General features: G+C 41.0%; 1 pseudogene; it reads right to left on the reverse strand.

Annotated features, from left to right (window-relative positions):
• Nucleotides 1-4,135: 4,135 nt before the first annotated feature.
• On the reverse strand, nt 4,136-6,168 carry LOC108543214 (R3H domain-containing protein 2 pseudogene; annotated as a pseudogene).
• Nucleotides 6,169-7,027: the final 859 nt, after the last annotated feature.

The raw sequence follows: 7,027 nt of genomic DNA on the forward strand, positions 1-7,027 counted from the left end.
ACTGTGTCTCATAGACTGGATACACTTTAAGGTGTTATGAGTAGGAAAGCTAAGGAAAATAACCTGCTACCACCTTAGTTTTCCCCTTAAACCAGGCAGCAAGATCTCCAATTGAGAATAAAGGTGCGTGGGTAAAATGTAGGTTTGAAAACTATAATAGAGAAAGTTAGACTAACTTTTAAGGAGGAAAGAGACAAATGAATAAAGACAAACAAAAGAATTAATCAAATGTACTAACAGTGGTGTTGACATTGAGACCATGAATATATGTAACTTTTCAGCTCCCCAGATAAAGGAGTAGAAAATGCAGATTTTTGACCTAGAAGTTGGAATTTGCGACTAGATTATTATATTCAAAACAAGGTGCAAGATAAAACCAATGAATTGAAGCAGAAGAGGTTTCAGGGTGAAAGAGAAGAAAAATGAGGAAAAGAGGGTGTGATGGGGAAGGATTGAGAAGGGTAGCTGCTGCTGGTTATCTGGAAGAAAATTGAGGGAGCTTGAGATGATTTAACATGAGCATCATCTTTCAGCTTGAATGATATGTACAGTGGAATGAGAATTCGTGAAATCTGAAAACATAGGTGGTTACAAAAAAGTGAACTATGATCTGGAGTTAACGTTACAGAAGGTGCTAATGAAGATTCAATCCACAATGGGACACAAAGAACAGGAAAGACAGAGGTCCTTGGATTAAGTAGAGCCAAAAATATAAAGACTAAATTATTAAATGGATTGAAATCCTTTAAGATTATGGCAGGACTTTGAATGAAGGAAAAGGAGCAAATGTCTATACATAAGAAAGTCTGAATAGTTGACAGGATGCTTGATATAAAAATTCATACATTAGTGCAGCTACATGAGAAAAACCACAGGGACGAAAAAGTATTCTTACGTAAGACTGGCTGAATAAAGGGGTAGAAAGCAGCAGAAGGAAGCTAAGCGAATGCAAACTCGTCCCTCTGAATCTATTGACAATAGGGATAAAATCAAAGAAGTGAAGAAAAAATAGACACATTTCCACATTTGATTAGATGAAAATTACATGCAAATTAAGTAGGTTACATCATCATTCAACTCAATATAGCTGTTAGTCATCTGGGATATTTTGGTTTGGGTTTTTTTTTTTTTTTTTTTTTTTTTTGGTGTGCGTGATTATTCACAATATGAAAATCATAATTCTTAGCTAACTTCCTCATTCTCCCCAAGACTTTTCTCATGGGCAAAAGTTTGACAAGAATCTTATCACAATATTGATGCCTCTGGCCTAATACAAGGTCAGAGCTCAGCTACATTAAAAGAATCATAGAAGAAAAAGTATTCTTACATAAGACTGGATGAATAAAGGGGTAGAAAGCAGCAAAAGGAAGCTAAGGAAATACAAACTCGTGCCTCTGAATCTACTGACAATAAGGGATAAAATCATAGAAATGAGGAGCAGAATTTTCTTGTACATTGCCAATCTATTACATAAGAATGATCTGAGGTGTCTTGCCCCTTAGCATTTTTTTTCGGAAACCACATTTTGATTGGTTTACTGCAGATGGTTTTAGGATTTGCTTATGCCTAAAACTTTTACTCTCAAAATACAACTATTGTACAAAGCATAAAAAATACACACAGTATAGATAATATTTGGAGCTATAGCTTTAAGATGAATAATCACTTAATGGCTATGACTTATGTATGGTGACTAAAATACATAATCTAATGGCAGTAACAGTAGAAAATTTAGGTTTAAAAATAAGAAATATATACAATTTTTTCATAAAAGTATAAGGTATTATTTTCAAATATTTTCATCCTTATATAAAGTATTGACTCCTAATTGGGACAGAATTAGTTGAAACAGAAGCAATTTTACAACATAAGCCCACCCAGTTCTTCCAGAAAGATGTGTTCTAATTTAAGAAGGAAAAAATAAACCAAATGTGTTATTTGAAATTCAAAAGAATTATATGTATCACCAAACTATCTTAATCTTCCTCAGAGTAAAAATATAATACATTCCATAATAAAATACTGTTTAAAAATTCTGAGTAAACGGTCATTCCAAAGAAAGTGCCACATATCATATATTAATTTCTGAACAGCATTACTAACTAGTAGATTCAGCCAGATCCAAAGGTTTCCATTTATTCAGTGTAGTGCACAGTTTTGTAAAGTTCCCTTTTGGCAAAATGTCAGAGCTGTTACTATTCATGAATTAAATTACAACTTTATATCAAACAAAATTGAGCAAAACTAACCACTTGTTTCTTAAAGACATCTTCAAAACACCTTGACTCCCTTGTTGAGCCATATTTTTATGGTCACTTACATGTAACCCCGATGTTGGTCATACTGATGTCCTTAACAACTATATAATGGTCTCAACTGGTCTCTCAGTATCATTTCTGGGCCATGTCTCCATAACATAGGCAGGGTGATCTTCTCAAAATGCAACTCTAACCATGTTATTCTCCTCCTCAAATGTCTGCTATGGCCATAACCACAGTGCTGTAGGCTTTAGCCCTGTCTTTTTCTCTGATTCCACCTCAAGGCACTTTGCCTAGCTCTCCAATACAACTATATTCCCTTCATCCACAGAACCTTGGCATGAGATAGCCCTTCTTCATGAACTTCTTTCTCTCTTCACCCTCTCTCACTATACTCTTTATCTATTTCACTGTTCCTTTAGGGCCAAGCTCACAGGATACTGCCTCAAAGAAGGTTTCCCTGACACCTCATGTTCCATCAACCTTACCCCGTTGTATGCTGTGCTTTGCTAGCACCTATGACAGTTTCATTAATGACAGTCTCCTCCACAAGACTATAGAGCTTGGTGAGGCCAGGGCACATGCACCATGCCTGTCAATGTATTGTCTATATCTAGTTAAGCACCTGGCATTTAACAGTCCTTCAATTTGTTTGGTTGAATAAATGAAGAAAACCCTAAATAAAATGACATTTGTACAGAAGCTTTCATTTCATCAATGTTCACTCTGATATTTATACAATTTTAATTTGGGAAGTTAGAATATTTCTACATTTTTTAAAATCTGAAATTAATGCAAATAAAATGTGGCTTAAGGAAAATTGTGAAAAGAATTTGTAATGGGCAGATTACTGAGTGTTCTTCTAATGGAATGCTGGGTTGTTGCATTTTTTTTTCCAGTGACAATTTTTTTTTTATATTTAAAACAAAATCAACTTCGCCCCCAAATGACCCCCAAATTAAAAAAAAACAGATTAAATAAAATTTATAGTGAATATACCCAGCAAACATCTATTTGTGCAAATAAACACTGTGTCTGTTACTGTGGTATGAACATTAAACAAACAATATACAAGTGTTCTTGGAGGTGAGGGGAGTTCCACGTGTTAACTCTGTGGGGTTTGGGATGACACGAAGAGGAAGTGAGAGAATGTGGAAATCAATTTTGTTTACCATAATTCTGTCCATATAAACACATTCATAAAGACAAAAAAGGGCCAGGGGTGGTGGCTCATGCCTGTAATCCCAGCACTTTGGGAGGCCGAGGCGGGTGGATCACCTGAGGTCAGGAGTTTAAGTCCAGCCTGAGCAATATTGTGAAACCCCATCTCCACCAAAAATACAAAAAATTAGCCAGGAGTGGTGGCATGCACCTGTGGTACCAGCTACTCAGGAGGCTGAGGCAGGAGGATCACCTGAGCCCGGGAGGCGAAGGTCACAGTGAACCAAGATCAGGCCACTACACTCCAGGATGTGTAACAATGAGACTCCATTTCAAAAAAAAAAGGAAAGGGAGCTTGAGATGAGATCTTTAAAAAAAATTGGAGAATACGTATTCCTGAACAACAACAACAAAAAAAAAAAATAGAAGAGAAAATAAATTAAAATGATATAAGTGGATGGGAAGAAGAGGGAAGCAGAGGGGCCAACCAGGGTAAAAAAGGGGACCCAAAGGAGGGGAGCCTGAAGGAATCCAATGCCAGTGTGGATGTCCATCTGTTTCCGTCTTCATCACTACTGTCTTAGGCTCCAGTTTTGCGTCAGTCTCCTTACTTCCTGTCTCCATCCATAGTCTATCAGGATCCTTCAACACCCTCTACCTTGCCTCCACCTCTTCTGGGCTGCTCCCTTCCTCTTCTCCTTTTACTGGGATCTGGTTCACTCCAGGATCCTCAGGTCATAGTTCCTTTTGGCCATTCAAAGATTGATGCTATTCAGGGAGTTGTTGAGATGAAGGGAGGCATTTTGAGCAGCCAGCGGGTTGGGGAACACAGCCACGATGGTGTATAAGGCAGCAAGGTCCAAGCAGTGGCCATTCTCAGCAGTCCCACCATTGTCCCCTCCACCCCTGCCAGGCAGCCCCTGAGCTGAGTCTTGGCATTGGACATAGCAAGCTGCTTAAAGAGTTTTTCTGCCTCGGTACAGGTGATGCCCTCAGGGAGATCTGTCACCTCCAGCACCTGCCCCAAGACAACATCTGCTGTCTCCATGTCAGAGGAGGCGGATTTGAGTGCTTGTCTGTTGCCCTGGTTTCCATGTCCACTCTGTCCCTGGTGCACTGTGTAAGTTGACTGGCCATGGAGCAAGGGAGGGCAGATGGACAGATTGCACTCTAAAGGCTGGCCTAAGAGGGAGTAGCACCCACCACCCTGTGCTGGACCCCCAGGCCAGGGGAACCATCTGAAGACAAACAAGGGACTGAGTCCTGTGCAGACAGCCACCACTGAAGCTGGTGACAGGAGAGGGTGGTAAAGCCTCGGTAGGAGATGCGTCAGGGCTGCTGCTCATTTGTGTGTTGGCCTGGGGGCTCATATCAGGATTGTACAGGTCTCCAGGCTTCTGGTCCTCGTGGTCCATGCTGTAGTATTTACAGTGACTCCACTGGACCCTGGATGGGTTCTGAGTGGGTTCAGGGTCCATTAGCAAAATTCAGCTGCATGACCACCACAGCTGGTCCAGAAGGTGACACTCCTGACTACTGCTGCGACATCTGTGGTAGACTGCAGGGAGAGAGAAACTGAAGCATCTGGTAATGCTGAGACCCAGGAGGTTGCAGAAATCTAACAGTAGGGCTTGTATGGTTCTGCTGAGCCAGTGGGATCATGCTGTAGTACACTGGTATGCCCCCTGTTGGGGGGCCTCCTTACCCAGACTGGCTCACAGGGGGCCAGCATGAGTTGCTAGAAAGGCCGCTGGACCACATTTTGTGAGTAATTACCCACTGAGACTTGGTAAGAAGGCTGTGGAGGGTACCGAACCACCAGGCCTTGCATCTGGCCCCCCACACTGCTTCTCCGACTGCGGAGCAGGCCCTGGTTCTGTGGCTGCTGGAACCCCTATCATTCCTTGGTAAGCCACCTGCTACCAGTTGGGCATCATGGGCTATAAACCGGGCTGCTGGGATGGCTGAGCAAGTTTTTGACCACATCGGGATCTGCAGGCCACCAGGTGAGAGAAATGTTAATATTGCTGATTGGAATTAGGATATTGTCCAGGGGTATTATTAAGAAACCTGGATCTGTTGAGAAGGCTGCATGTAGCCCCAGGGTAGCAGCACTTGCTGAGTAGCTGATGCTTGGCTAGAGGTGGAACAGTTAGAGGTGGAGAGAGGCTGACCCATGGATGCCATGATGAAGTTAGTCTGCTGATGGTGCTGGGAGATGAGTGGGAGCTGGAATAGAGGTTGCTTTAGTAGAACCTTGGCACCTAAGGCTCATTTGTCCAAAGGAGTTGCTGAGGTCATCTGCCTGTGAGATCATGTTATTATTCAAGGATGGCTGTTGCTGAGGTGTGAGTGGGACAGCACAAAGTTTGCTGCTGCTGCTGCTGCTGCTGCCACTGCCGCTGCTGCTGCTCAAGGGAGAAGGTTCAGGATAGACTGGGATGAGGTGACCTGGTTGCACACTTCTGGGGCATGTAGTGTCACACCTGGCCTGGAGATCCTTCCTGTATTGCTACCTTTACTGCTGCCATTGCAGTCACCTTGAATGAAGATAGAGATTCTGCTGAAGCTGCTGGCTTTGGTTACAGAGGGTTGCATGTTCTGGACAGAGCCATCAGCATTCGTGCTGCTCCACGGCCATGGCTCCGAGGGATTTGAGTTCACTGTCTGTGCTGTTCCGGCAGCTGCTTGAGATGCAGCTGAACCTTCTGCAATTCCCCCTGATGTCATTTATATATCCTTTCTGGCCAGTCTCTTGGGGGTCAAATATTCTCTCTCAGACCCTTGGATATTTGTCCCCTTTCTCTTCTATTGACTTACTCCTCCTTCCTAAAGCACCACTTTTATTTATAATTAATTTCAGATTTTAAAACATGTAGGAATGTTCTAAGTTCCCATATTAAAACTGTATAAATTTTAGAGTAAGGATTATTGAAATGAAAACTTCTGTATAATGTCATTTCATTTAGGGTTTTCTTCATTCATTCAAAGAAACATATTAAAGGACTGTTACATGCCAGGTGCTGAGCTAGATATAGACAATACAGTGATGGGCACAGTACACATGGCCCTTGTCTTACAGAGCTCTGTAGTCTCGTGGGGGAGACAGTCATTATGTTTGACAGTTTCATCTATGAAATGGGCAAGCATTGTTAAAATTTAAGGAATATATTCACGTGGACAGCTGAGTAGTTAAAAATCAATCTTTTAAAGCCACAGTATGGGATACATCTTGACTTTTTTATGTCATTTCTTTGATCAGAATATTCCACCCTAAAGACATAAAAAGATACCAATTTCTCCAGTGATTACAACAGGATTAATCCTGCTAACCATTTGTTGATCCTACAGGGAAATGATAATCGTACATCTATAGTAAAGAATGCTATGCATCAATAAAAAAATACAGTAAATCAATAGATGAGGACATTGAAAGAACTACCAAGGTATTCTGCTAAGTACAAAAATGTTTTGGGATTATATATATAGCATATGATATGATATCACTCATACAAAAGAGAAGTATACATTGATACATACATACATGCACATATATATATAATTAAATACATATGCAAATACATAGAAAAACAGTCTGAAAGGTATTC

The sequence above is a fragment of the Rhinopithecus bieti genome, unplaced genomic scaffold (genome assembly GCF_001698545.2).
Source record: "Rhinopithecus bieti isolate Rb0 unplaced genomic scaffold, ASM169854v2 scaffold_364, whole genome shotgun sequence".
Classification (NCBI taxonomy): domain Eukaryota; kingdom Metazoa; phylum Chordata; class Mammalia; order Primates; family Cercopithecidae; genus Rhinopithecus; species Rhinopithecus bieti.